This window comes from Hirundo rustica, chromosome 13, assembly GCF_015227805.2.
Source record: "Hirundo rustica isolate bHirRus1 chromosome 13, bHirRus1.pri.v3, whole genome shotgun sequence".
NCBI lineage: Eukaryota > Metazoa > Chordata > Aves > Passeriformes > Hirundinidae > Hirundo > Hirundo rustica.
Genome location: NC_053462.1, coordinates 8,118,453 through 8,129,440, shown reverse-complemented (window position 1 = coordinate 8,129,440; position 10,988 = coordinate 8,118,453). Strand labels below are relative to the sequence as shown.

Here is a 10,988-nt window from a genome sequence, read left to right as displayed (position 1 = left end):
TGCAGAAACTTATTAAATTGCTCACCTTTGGATGTCAATTAGAACTCAAAAACGAAGATCAGCATACACATCTATAGGGAAGTCAATACTTCCTTAATTAGCCTGGGTATTTTTTTCAAACTAGCAATACAGTTGGAATATTGTAGCTGTATCTGTGCTTATATTGCTTTTGGCTCCTTCTGAATTTCTTGGTTAATTTATTTCCCTTTAAAGCTGTTTGACTGAGTTCCTTTCTTTACACAAAACACAAGCAGCTTCGCTGCCCGGAAAACACAGAGCCCGATTGTTCTTACACCAGTGCAAATCAGCAGTGATGCCATCAGTCTATAGAATTACATCAACGTAAAGATGACGCCACAGAGATAGCAATCAAAGCCCTTGTTTCAAAGTTAATTTAATTGGTTTTGTTTCAAAAAAAAGAACAGATGAATACAGAACACATTTGTTCTCTTTCTCAACTGAAATGTCAAAAGAATCACTGCGGTTTTGGCATCTGGTCTGTGTGGGATTTGCACACGTGGATCACGTTTCAAAAGCAGGGCCCTAGTCACAGTCCACCATGTTAAGGATCCATTTCCTCAATCCAGTTTTAAGGAAGGGGAGGGTTTTTCTCCTCTTCCCTCGCTGTCATTGAGAGTGCTTTTTGCACTGTCCAGAGCCAGTAGTGAACTGCCATCAGCTGCCAGCAACGGAGCTCCAGCAAGGAACACGTGGCGCATTTAAAGCCTTTGCCCAGCTTTGATTCACCAAGCCACTCTGCACATTTAATGCTTCAGATTTTTCCTTGGCAGGAAAGAGCACTGTGAGACCTGTAATATTTTCCCCTCTTTACATAAACAGATATATTGCTTATGAATGGGGGTTCTGGTTTGCCTTAGGAGGCTGCTGTAGATCACAGCATCTTTAGAACTGCTCTGATTTACAGCAGGTACCTTTCTGACACAAATCATGTGAAGCTGCTTTTCTCTGCATCCTCTGTCTCTGGTCATTGTAGCAATGAATCTTCATCACTGTTTTGCTGTCAGCCTTCTGGATTCCCCTCCCTTATGTTTAAAAATCTGGAAGCCAGGTCCTCATTGCAAAGGACCAGGTGACGGCCGTCCTCGCCAAAGCAAGGCAGAGGTACGTGGCACTGGGGCACAGAGGGTGCTGCCGGGAGCCGGCCCCTGGCCCGCTGGCAGCGCCCCTCCAGCTGCACAAAGGCTTTCCCTGCCAGCAGCTCAGGTGGCTGTGTGCCGCCGTCTCCACAGTGCCTGTGGGGCATCAGCAGGGGTTAATGCACTTCTGACACGAGTCGGAGCCGCAAGGTCTGGTTGGCGTAACCTGTCCCTCCATCAGCTTTCGTTTGAAACTCCTGATGGAGTCATTCCCCTTACATCCAAATTGGGGGGTGGCCTTTTTCACATCGTTACTCGAACACCGAAAGTACTTGGGGTAGAAGCTACAGCATGTGTGGAAGAGAAAACTCAGAGATTTCCTCACACTTCCCCAGGGTGAGGGAAGATATATTTTCAGGGGAAAACACAGTAAATCACAGATGAGAAGAAGCTGCAGAATCTAGACGCAAGAGCAAAACTGATCAGACAGAGATGTGCCCCACTGGCCCCCCAAATTCTGCCTTTACCCACAGTTTCTAGGAATGCCAGTGCAGCACTGCCCTCAGAGCTGTGGAGCTGGAGAATCTCAGGGAGGCAGGTGTGTGTTTCTTCTCTCTTTTGGTGGAAGCTAAACAGCCTTTCATCCTTCTCGAGTATTTGTGTGGAACTCCCAGGCCATGTACCATGCCAGATATCATAAAGCCAATCTTTGCTGAAATAGAGGAAAACATGACAACTTCTGCCTAGCACATACAGAAGCTACAGCTCTAAAGGGTGCTGGAAGAGGTTTACTTGTACAAACAAAATTTGGTTGTAAACTTCCTCCACCTTGGTCTCCAGCCCAGCAGCTGGAGCGGGTGGTGGGCACCCCTACCCCAGCTGCCCCCTGCCCTGTGGCCCAGGGCAGCCCTGGGGTGGCACACACTGTGTCAGCACGTTAAGGTTTCATGCCAGAGGACTTCAAGGAGGCTGAACTCCCAGAGGAGATCACTGCCAGGTGTGGAACACTGGCTGCTTTATGCACAGGGGTGAGAAAGGCAGTATTTACCTACTGGAATAGCTGGAGTTTAATTATTTATTTTTCGTGGCACGTAGAGTCTCTGTTGAGTAATGAGACTCCACTGTGTGCCAAGTGCAGCAGACATAGAAGAGGAAATATTATTTCCATGAAGAGGCTGAATCCTGGAAAGGCAGGGCCCAAACACATAAACAGAGAAAGGAGTCGCCAACGGTCATATTTTAAAAAATTAAACAAACGAATCACTCATTTGTGAATTGCTGTTATTACTTTTTCACGTACTTTAGAGAAAACTCATTTTCATTGTAATAATTTCATTAATTAAATACACAGTAAACATAAAAATGCCAAAGGAGTAGCTATGATTCTTGATGTTTACTATGTGGTAGTTTAAATATTGTCATTGAAAGATGACAAAAATAGGAAAAAAAATTAAGATTAGCCAGATTACAATGTTCAGAACTATAGGCAGGAAATGAGGATTCACAGCAACTACCTGTGAAGAGCTTCATATTTTCAATCATTTGCATTTTATCTGGGAGATCGTTTGGAGTAGCGCTTTTTCACTCACTTTGAGTACCTGTTTTTGCAGACATTACAGTATACTTGTATTTCAATGCATGAAAAGACTGGTTAAAAATATCCAAAATACCTGTGTTAGCTGTACTGAGATCAGTGAACCTTAAGGAATATGTGTGTTGCTTGCAATACTCTGTCCCGGACAGCACTTTCAACATGTTTAAATGGAGAAGCACAATTAGAGGGTTTTAAAAGAGCTCCACCCTGCCCTAACCTCTCCCGTGCTGGCTTCACTTGATGGCCTCTCCTTGGCAGCAGTTCCCTTGTCTTCACTTAACTCCAGCTGCCTCTGAGGTCAGATCCAGATGCTTCTCAATCTAATGAAGAAAATCTGAAATAAGAGAGCAGTGTAAAAGCACAGTTTGCTAATTTACCAAAGATCAGAAAAACTGAAAAGGGAATAGCAAAGGCCATAAAAAACAATGAGGAATAGAAAATAGATTACTGGAGGAACAGCCCCTTTCCTGTTGCTGCTCTGAGGACACACACAGTCTTCAGAGTCTTCCACTGTCTGGTTTTACACTAAAATGCCTTAAACCCTCTGACTTTTCCATCTTTTCAAGTTTGGATTTGTCATCAGGTGTTAGCAGATTACATGGACCACAAGTCTCCTAAACAGCCTCTTTTGGTTTATATACATTAATTGATCCTGCTGTCAGCCACAGGGAGATGCATCACCCACAGGATAATATATAAAGCTAAGTCCTGTCTTGCTAGGGAGTGTAGAATAATATTCTGATTTTTATAGCACCTTTTCCCTAAAGCCCTCAAGGCACTTTACAAGGAAGATTGAATTAAGCTTGTCAGCACTCCATATGGGAAGTAAATATTTCTTTTCTATGGTGGAGAAGGGAAACTGAGGCATTAATATTAAGTCCCCAGCAAAGGATTTAGCTGCATGCTTTCCAGCTCCTTAAACTTCTCACATGATTTAATTAAGCACATACTCAAGTGTTTTGCTGGAATAGTGCCTAAGAAAAATGCTACAACCACACAGCAAATTCAAACTGCAGCTGGGAAAACACCACAGGCTCCCCATCACTCATTCTGTAACCAGAACTTTTTAAATTATTATTATACTGATGGTTTTCCTAAAATTAGCATCACATCTTTCAAGTGCCACTTATATGGTGTGTTGCTGCCTGAGCCTGGATGAGTCTTGGGACATGGCAACCCAGGAGACTGTTGTGTCTCAAACCTACTCTTGGGTGTCTCTTCAGCCCTGCTTTTCCCAGGTCTGCCTTACCTCTGTTGAGACAGATGTTCCTTTCCATCTCCAGTTTGGCTGTGAAAGGGACAAAGAGGACCAAAGTTCTCCTTGGGGCTGGTGCTCAGCTGGAGGGCCCGTGGCATCTCCTTGGGGAGCAACACATGCACTCAGTACCGAGTCACACAGAGCTTCTGGGCTGAAATCCTTAAAAAACTGGCAGCAAACCTCCATCCAAGTACCAGATTGGCTCTGCCTGTTCTCCCTTCTCTGTAGGGTCTAATAACTGCAGGAGCCTGGTGGGGTTGTGGAGCTGCAGAGTTTGCAGCTGTGTTGTCATCTCAGATGTTGTCACTCTCTTCCTCTTCATGCCAATGACCACACTGAGAGCCAGATAAAGTGAACTTGTTTCTGTCCCTTACTGCACATGACTTCCTGCAATTTAGTGTTTGCCAAGTGAGGCACAATGTAAAAAAAATTAGTGAAACATAAGAAAGGGGCAATCTAAAGTCCTTCTAAGGTCAAGTGCTTTGGAAATGCAGGGCTATATAACTTCAGGGATTTAAAATCTGGTTTTAATGCATATCCTCATACCTACATAAGCAAGCCTGACATCAAAACAACCCTTTAAAATTAATGCACAGATAGTACATCATTACTAACATTATATACACTCTAATTAAAGAGATAAGGAACATATAATTTCTGTTAGAGGTGAATGGGCTAATTACTCTAGGTAAGCCTCCTTCATAAGTGAGTGACACTGAAAAAGCTGCCAACACCCAGCTGATGCAAAGCCCACTAAAATTAGTTGAAAGAGGGATGGGTCACAGTCTGCCTTGCTCTGGCCACTAATTTCTCCCTCCAGAGGTTCATGGAAACCTTCATCAACCTGAAGAAACTATTATTAACCCTAAATGTTAATGTCATTCAATAAACTCTCAAATATCACTGCATTGATCTACAATCAGAAAGAATTGCAGTTGATAGAACTTGGCACATCTTACCTGCTTTCTGGTTCTGAAATTTTTAAGGATCACCACCATGACGTTTTTTCTGACTTTCACTCTTCAAAGCAATGTCCCAAGTGAAAGTTACAGTTCTCATTTGTCTCCCTCTAGCCAGTGAGGCTTTAGGGAAAGGGTAGATTTTGAGAGACTTCTGATAAAACAGGAAGCAGGCAGTCACATAAATCTGAAGGCAAGTTGCTCCTTTGAGCAACCAAAAAGGATTTCGATGGAGAAGGACAGGTTTGGGAGGAGATTGGGGCTGGGTCAGCCCAGCACCTCATGGGATTGCTCTTCAGCCAGGCTTGTACTTCACAGTCTTTAAAATGCCTATGAATAGAGTATTTGCTCACCATTTGGAATGTAAACTAACTGCAAAAGGTTCCATACCTGAACCAGAGCAGTTCAGCTCATACCAGCTGTACTCCGTAGCAGAAGCCTGCTAAAATGTCTGATGTACATCCAACCCCTTCCCTGAGCTTGCTGGCAGAGCTGGGCCTGGCGTTACAGCCCCTCCCTTGCATCTCCCCCGGTGAATCCCCTCCTGTCCGAGCTGTGCCCGCAGGGATGGCTGCCCCAGCTGCACTCGTGGCCAGCAGAGCCATCTCCTGCGTGCAGCCCTTGGCCCCCTCAAAGTGTGGGCACTAAACTGGGAAGCAAGGGTAGGAAAAAGATGTAGCCACCTTCCAAGCATCTGCAGCCTGGCTGCAAGGGGCACTTGTACATCCTTGCCATGTGCCAAGGGTGTGATCCACAGCCCGGCAGAGCCAGGGGAGCTCCTTTGGCTCGGAGACCCAACTCCTTCTGCCTAACTCCATGAATCAGGCCCCAGAGTGCCTCATTTCTCATCAACCCTCTGGATATTTATGCTTTCACCTGCTGCTTTTGCCTTCATCATTACCTGCACCTCTTCATCGGCACGTTCCTGTTCAAAATAAATATGCAAAATTTCCTTGCACCTTTGTAAGACACAGGGGCAAGGGTTGCACAGAAAGGAAAGACGATGGCTTTTCCTTCTTGTGTAAAGGAACACTTTCAGCCACATTTCTCCTTGGGGCTTTCATTCAGAGTATTTTCTGAGCGGATTTCTTATTTTGTTTACTAACTTTGGGACTCCAGGGATGCAGACAAGCTGGATAAATGAAGTGACTCCTGCTGGTAACTCCACACTGCCTCCCCACAGCAGGTAATCCTCCAGGAACAAGGGGACAGAACCCCAGAAAACACTTGTGCCTCAGGGAATGCAAACCTGGGCTCTCAGCAGAGGTCCCAAGGAACCCCCCAGGTTGTGATGACCCAAAATGAGCCGAGGGTTTGGGGTGCTGGCTTTTCATTGCGACACTAACCCTCGTGCATTCTCTCGCGTGTTATCATTTCTACAAAACCCTTAAGGCTTTTACTTTCTCCATCCGCCCCTCACCAGCAGTGCCTGGGCCCCACAGCTCAGGTGTGTGCTGGGCAGTGCCCAGGGCTGCTCCCTGGCCCCTGAAGCCCAGCAGAGCCGCCGGGGGCACCCCGGGGTGTCTGTGTCTGTGTCTGCCCTGGGAGCTGGTCCTTCCCCGCCTGCTCAGCTCAGCAGTGGGAGCGGCTGCTGTGCTCCAAAGCAAATCACTACTGCTCGCTTGCTATTTTCAGTGCCTGCTAAGAATATAACAAATTTTCTCTTCTTCCTACAAATCCAGCAACCACATAGTCTTTCACTACCATAAAGAGTAAAAAAAAAAAAAAAAAAAAAGTCCAATTCAGGATTTAAATTAGATCCAGGAAACCTCTGCTGTTTTTTCCTGCCTTAAAGATATTTTTAAAATAAAAGACAGTTTGAATGTGGCTTTACAGACCCAAACTGCAGCCCTAGATCTACCCTTAGAAGTGTCAAATTTCATGGAAGGAAATTAAAGAGGAATTACTGAAGTTATTTGTATTTTAGTGCTATACCTAACTGGAGCCAGGATTTGGCCAGATGGGTGGAAGTGGCAGGGTTGCTGTGGGCAGAGCTCTGCCCCTGCCCAAGGGAAGAGCAGGGAGAGGCAGCCTCAGCAGCACAGCCCTGTGCGGGGTCTGGCCTGGCCCCTCTGGGTGGGAGGCAGCCACGGGGCTCTAAGTCAGCTCTGCAGGCTGGCTGCTGCTACATCATCTTCCTTCTCATATTTCATGTCTCTTCGTTGGAGGGGTATGAACATTTTTCTCAGATGAATCTAGGAGGAGGTCAGTGGGCTGGGGAAGCTTCAAGACTTCACTCTCCCACTACATTGGCAAATTTTCACATTTCACGCAGCAAAAAAATCTGCTTTGCTGAAATAGGTGATGCCTCACCCCTAATTTGAACAACTGGGGACTTCTGCAAACTTACACCTACTTAATCTGCACCTGAAATAACACTGCAGTCTGTTCTGCCTGCTTTTGTGTTCCTGCGAATGATTTAATATGTTGCCGATGCAGTAAATCAGAAAACCTTCCTACTGAGCATGTGCATCCAAACTGGTGCTCACCTGACAGCAGGTCTTGTTCTCATTCTCAGACCTTGGCAAACCAATTATTTGCTTGGAACATTTTCCAATACGCTCTTAGATATTTTAATTACTTTATTTGATACTAAATCTGTTTTACAAGTGATTGGGAAAGAAGAATTAAGCAACAGTATCCAAAATCCATATTAAAATTGCAACCTCCCTTGTAGTATCTGAAGCACTTGCAGACAACTGAAGGTTTTCAGAGCCTGCATAGCAGCATGTGCTTGTTCCTACATGGAATTTCCCTAATTCCTCAATCAATTACCTGCAAAAAGCAGCCATTTTAATCAAAACCCTAAGGGTAGATGAAATCATGAGAAAACACGAGCTTTATTGCGATGGATATTGACTGTAACTCATTAAGATGTTAAAGTATTGACATCCCGTTTGATGAGAAAAATGTCTGATAGCGAGTGTACATAACTGTGTTAGAGAGAATGCCAGCATCAACACATCATAATGAGTAACTAATGATGTCTGTGGCCTAACGAGGTGATTAAAGCAGTATCCTTTGATCTATGTCACTGACTTGATTTAATGCCAGGCTGAGATTGAATCTCCGCACACCACTGGGGAGATTCAAGTAATTTGAGTAATTCACTGGCCTTGTCCCTGCATCACCAGGGGTATTTGCGATGAACACAGTCACTTCTGGAGCTGAGTCACCCCGGGCAGCACACGCTGCCAGGGAGGAGCCCGCTGCTCCCTGCCTGCTGGCAGCCCCTCGCAGGAGGCTCCCTGCTGCAGAGCAGGGCTCTCACACAGCCTCCTGCCACGGCCATGCATCTTCCTTTTGCCTCACAGCGCTCTCACGCCACTGGCAGATTTTGGAAGCGCCCTCCACCAAGCAAAGCTCAAGTAAGGTGCTTTGCTACCTTTCACCCAAGCAGAGCAGGCAGGGCTCACACTATGCTGAAACCCAGGGCTCTGTGCCAGGCACATGCTGAGCATCCTATTCAAACCACCGTGCTTGTCCAGCAGGACAAAAGCTCAGGTACCTGTTCTTTGGGACAGCAAACAGCGTGCCAAGAGCCCGAGGTGACACCAGAGGCAGAAAATTTTGACCCAGTTCACAAAATGATGTGGCCTGGTTGCCGCAATAGCCCGTTCCTACCAGTGACAAACCTTCCCACCCTTAGCAGGGGAAGGGACTGTTAACCCTGTCACGTACGCCACAGCAGCTTTTTCAAGCAGCCCCTCCTACCCGTGCAGGCACACCTGGGCTGAGCAGCACTGCCCTGGGAAGACAGCTGTTAAGCCTGGGGTTGTATTTTCTTCATGAAGCTACCAAAACAAAAGCATGGCCTCAGTCAGGCCAAGGGTTCATGTCTGTGATACAGGGGACAACTGGGTGCCCAAGGGCAGGGCACACAGACTGGGTGGGCCTGTGGGTTGGCACTCCTTGGTACTTGCTCCACTGCCAACCACTTTCACCTGATATTCTGAGCAGTGCGTGGTTTATATATTAGCAGCTACTGTGGGTTCATCTACATTAGGTGCTTATACTTTGCATTGTAGTATTTCCTCCTAATGAAGCCAATAACAGGGATAAATTTTCCCTCCCAATCATCTTTAACCTTAAGCAATAATTAGTACTGAAAGCATAACTGAGACTCAAATTCTGGGCACCTCCCTTGGCAGGAAATTATTTTTCTTGATGAATAGACCTTTTTTACAAAGGGCTTTTTCCTTTGCATAAATAACTGTGCTGGCTTCCAGATGTATGGGTGTGATACTGCCATCTCCATCCGAACAGGGATTGTCACCAGGGAGAATAACGACCCCCAGCACAGGAGCTGGGCACTGTGCAGCCTCATCTCCCCTAGCAGTACCCTAAAAAAGAAAATTGCTCAGGCCTTGTCCAGGTGCTGTCCCAGCCCTCAGGCAGCCCCAGCACGCCCCTCCACCCCTGCTGGGGCCCTCCCTGTCCCTGCCACAGAGGTGGGCCCAGCTGCAGCACATCCCTCCAGCTCTGTCCCCTGCCTCATTACCCACCTCCCCTCCACAGCCCTGCTAGAGGCTTTTAGCATTTACTGGTAATTTATAACACTGACAGCAGCCCTGCCCCATCACACACAGGGCACCTGAGCCATGACCCACCACTTCCTCCCCCCACACACAAACACAAAACCCTAAAGAGCTCAAACCTGAACACAAAACACCCCATATTTCCCCCCCAACATACCAGACCTCCTCCTCTTACCAGGCACAGCTCCTCTGGCTGGGAAGTAGTGTGCAGCTCAGGCAGCCTTTATTGCCCTGGGTTAGCCACATGCAAACTGGCAGCAGCTGCTGCATCACCTGTGCTGCCCGTGCTGCCACCAAGCGTGGCCTCACGCCACCTGTCCTGGGGAGGTGGTTTGCATTGCTGTGCTCACCCTGCATTCTGCCAGTGCTCAGAAAAGAAAGTTTGTGACGCTCATTTTGGTGTTTGGGTTGTGGGCTTCTTTCATAAGCTCAGCTCTCTCCCCTGAGCGTGCTGGCATAAATGGTGCACACACCAGATTTAATTATAGCTCCAAAAGAAAGTTCTAATTTGATGAAATAACTGGGAAGCTGTGCAGGCTTCTGGGCAGCTCAGCTGCCCCTGCTTGTCCCTAGAGCATGGGCTGGGTGGTGCCCAAAGTTATGGGGCAGAGAGCCACTCTGTGGGGTGGTGGCTCCCCAGGGACACGCTCCCGTGCAGAGATTAGTGACCAAAAGGACTCATGTGAGAGGGAAACAAGGGACAGGAGGTGTGGACAGAGGTCACAGCAAGGGGACCCGCTGTGGCTGTGACGGGCTCTGCCCACACGCCGCCCGTTGTTGTCCCCTGGCCGACGGGATGAGAACTTGGGAAACAGTCCCTGTGTCTGCCTGACGTGCTTTAACCCCCGTGGCATCTCCGGATTGTTTTTTTAGAAAAAGCATTTTGTTGTGTCCCCTTCTCTGCCAGGTGAGGCTGAGCGCGGCTGGAGCCCTCACTTTGCACCGTGGCCCTGGCCAGGACCATCCCGTGGAGATACTGACCCGAGTCAGCGCCAGGCCTGGCCGGAAGGGTGCTGCAGGTGAACAAATCCCAGAGCTACTCCTGCTGGGGATGGAGGACATTTCTGGCTTCCCATACCCCCTTTGCCTTTGTTCTTGCCCTGGACAGGGGTTCATGGTGATGCTTTGGTTTCTGACATGGATTTGGGATAGCGAGCCTGGGGGGAGGCCTCCGAGGGGATGCGCTCGGTGCCTCTCGGCTTAGCAGTAAAAAGAAATTGCACATCAGGGCACAGGCTGCAGGCGCTTCCAGAGATAAAATATTGTCAGCAGAGTCCAGACCATCCATCAGAATAAATGTAGCTGATGCAATGATTTATGGGACAACGATGAAGGTTTAATCCTCCTCTGAGCAGTGCGACCTGATTTGCCACAAAACCCTGTTAAATTTTGTGGCACACGCTTCATCACTTCATTAGGAGATAGAGAGAAAACAGCTCAATGCATTCCTGAATCTTTTATGGCTGGGACTTTCCTCCCACCACCCCCGAGTGATGGGTAATCTTTCTGATCAGATCCCCAGGAAAAGACCCCATGGGATTA

At 47.4% G+C, this 10,988-nt stretch overlaps 1 long non-coding RNA gene across 1 annotated transcript; it reads right to left on the bottom strand.

Annotated features, from left to right (window-relative positions):
• Positions 1-232: 232 nt before the first annotated feature.
• LOC120758856 (uncharacterized) lies at positions 233-4,076 on the bottom strand. Its single transcript, XR_005703034.1, has 4 exons — positions 3,941-4,076; positions 2,909-3,011; positions 2,146-2,279; positions 233-1,809 (listed from the first exon to the last, which is right to left on the bottom strand). It is a non-coding gene; the product is annotated as an uncharacterized LOC120758856 (long non-coding RNA).
• Between the last annotated feature and the right edge of the window lie 6,912 nt (positions 4,077-10,988).